Raw genomic sequence first — 2,786 nt, 5'->3', positions numbered from 1 at the left:
TACTCTACCGACATCCAGAATTGTGCTGGTGCAAAAATTATGTCTCTATCTGGTTCTGTTCGAAAGTTATGATATTTTTTACAACTACCGGCAGACCTCTCTGAAACCGAAACTGACATTTAGCGAAACCGAAACTGACATTTGTGAAAACGAAACCTACCTTTCAATCATTAAAACAAACTTATGTTTCTGCTCAAATACGCAGGATACTATTAGATTAGTTTGTGGTGACGTATTTTAAAGGTTGATAACGTTGAGCAATGGTGATTGCGATAATTTTTATTCAAATTGAACAAATTGCCACATGGGGGCACACGACGGGACAGTGTGTTCACACTGCATCGACGTGTTGTACTGCGTTTTAAAGCTATTGTTTCGTCACTTCAGTGTCCTAGCTTGTTGTCTCACCGTATATAACAAGTTATGGCTAAGTTCCGAGTGAAACAAAGGCCGAAACGCAAGTTCTGTGGCAATCGGTACACGACGGACGACTCGACAAAGTGTGACGTGAACGTGGCTGTTTCGGCAAGCGAAGTGAAGCTGGGCCAGTTGGAGGAAGACTGTGCAGTGCCACCGGACGGTGTTGTGCTACGGGGAACAGGATTATAGATGTCGAAATTCTTTCTTCAGTTTTGGCGTCGCTGGCGTGACCGGAATGCAAAAATATTTCACTGAAGCTTGAGGAGCGTTCACGCCAAGGAGTATGTTTTGCATACGCCGTGGTATGTAGCGCATGTGTCTACGAACATTTGTTTTCCTCATCAAAAAAAGCAGGAAGTGCAGCGGAAAACAACGTTCGGCTTGTATACGCTATGCGCCAGCTGGGGAAAGGACGTACTGGTGCTGTGGCGTTTTCGAAGGTTATGAATATGCCACTGCCACTTTGTCATTCGGCCTATGACAAGGTTTCTTCCAAGCTCTGTGAGGCCGCGAAAATTGTCGCGTCAAAGTCAATGATGGATGCCGCTGCAGAAGTGCACCAGGTTGTCAACAGTAACGAGTGTGGCGTATTGGGTGACGGCACTTGGCAAAAGTGTGGACACTCCTCTTTGAATGGTTGTGTCTCTATTATATCAGTGGACACAGGAAAGGTGATTGACGTGGAAGCAATGTAAACAAAGTGCAGGGCATGTGAAAATATGAAGAAGTGTTCCACAAGCACCGAGTTCGAAGAATGGAAGGCGAACCACACTGACTGCCAAGCCAACCACACAGGCAGTGCTGGTAGCATGGAGGCGGTGGGACTGTACCGTATGTTTGAGCGGTCCGAAACTACACGCGACTTATGTACATTGACTTTTATGGAGACGGCGACTCGAAAAGCCATGCGGCTGTCAAAGATATGTACGGAACTGGCTCTGTGCGCAAACTTGAGTGCATTGGGCACGTGCAAAAGCGTGTCGGATGCCGACTGAGGAAACTAAAAAAGACAACTCGTGGCATCAGAGGTAAAGGGAAGTTGACGGATGTTATGATCGATAGATTGCAAAATTATTCCGGTATCGCAATCAGGGCAAATGTGGGGAACTTACAGGCTATGAAGCAGGCCACACTAGCAAGTCTCTTGCACTGCAGTTCGACTGATGGAACTCCTAGACATGGCCTCTGTCCTTTGGGTGTGAAAAGTTGGTGTGCCTACAACCGGGTGAAAGCTCTGGGCACAGGACGCTACAAGCACAGGAGAGGTTTTTCTAGTGACATCCTGAACAAAGTTAAACCCGTGTATGCAGACCTCTGTTCTGATGAACTCTTGACGAAATGCCTCCACGGAAAAACCCAGAACGCGAATGAATGCTTCAATGGGATGCTCTGGCAGCGTCTCCCTAAAGATGTCTATGTAGGCCTGCGCACTGTTTTGTTTGGACTATACGACTGTATATATCACTTCAACAATGGAAATAGTGGCACGCGGGACATCTTGATGCACGCTGGTGTTGACCCTGGCTACTACACCACAGTAGCTTGCCACAGCCGGGACCGAAGACACTTGAAGAACGGCAAGCGCCAGTCAACGGCAGACGAAAAACAAGCCCGAAAGAAACGACGAGCTGCTAAACGATCACACGGTGAACGCGTGGCAGTTCAGGAAGATCCCAGCTATGAGCCTGGTGGCTTTTAGCCTCCCACGAACTTCCAGTAATGTATATAACATGTTTGGAATACTTATTTCTTGTTTTTCTCAAAACTTCATTTTCAGTTCTTTTTTGTTGCGCAAAAAGTCATAACTTTTGAATAAACAATTATTTTTAGATGAAACTTCCCATGCTTCTTTGTGGGACATTCTTCTATGCAATGAACTAGGATAATTGAAAACCATGCATAACTTTCGATATTATAAGATTTCGACAGAAATGCAACCACGTGAAATTACGCAATTTTTTTGTTTTTTGGCCATATCATACATAATATTGATGACAGGGCAAAGATTTTAGTTCACTGCGCAGCCTGCATGCACGACTACGTTGCTGCCAAGCCATTTTTGTTTTGTATCACGGGATCGGCAATTATGACTGTTGGCGTGATGTGCATATTTTGGGTAATTTCAGTAATTAAACTGTGATTAGTTTTCACTTTTATTTGGTAACATACTTGAAGGGTCTTTTTAAACAGCCCTTTTTAAGGCAAACTCAAACGAATCACTTTAGGATCAAAATCTAAAAAGATTTCTTAAAAGGCGGCAACATAAGAAAAAAAGAGAACGGCCATGTGGCCCACTAGCTCATTTCCTGCAACAGAACCTATGATGTCGTTGACTGATTTTAGCGTTTAACGTGCCGACGCAACGC

At 44.8% G+C, this 2,786-nt stretch overlaps 1 pseudogene; it reads left to right on the top strand.

Annotated features, from left to right (window-relative positions):
* Positions 1-423: 423 nt before the first annotated feature.
* LOC144168931 (uncharacterized) lies at positions 424-2,486 on the top strand (annotated as a pseudogene).
* The last annotated feature ends 300 nt before the right edge of the window (positions 2,487-2,786 follow it).

Source organism: Haemaphysalis longicornis, unplaced genomic scaffold (genome assembly GCF_048455015.1).
Source record: "Haemaphysalis longicornis isolate Haplotype H1 unplaced genomic scaffold, Haemaphysalis longicornis Haplotype H1 scaffold_2, whole genome shotgun sequence".
NCBI classification, from domain to species: Eukaryota; Metazoa; Arthropoda; class Arachnida; order Ixodida; family Ixodidae; genus Haemaphysalis; species Haemaphysalis longicornis.
The sequence above is the reverse complement of the archived record's forward strand: the minus strand, read 5'-3'. Positions and strand labels throughout refer to the sequence as shown.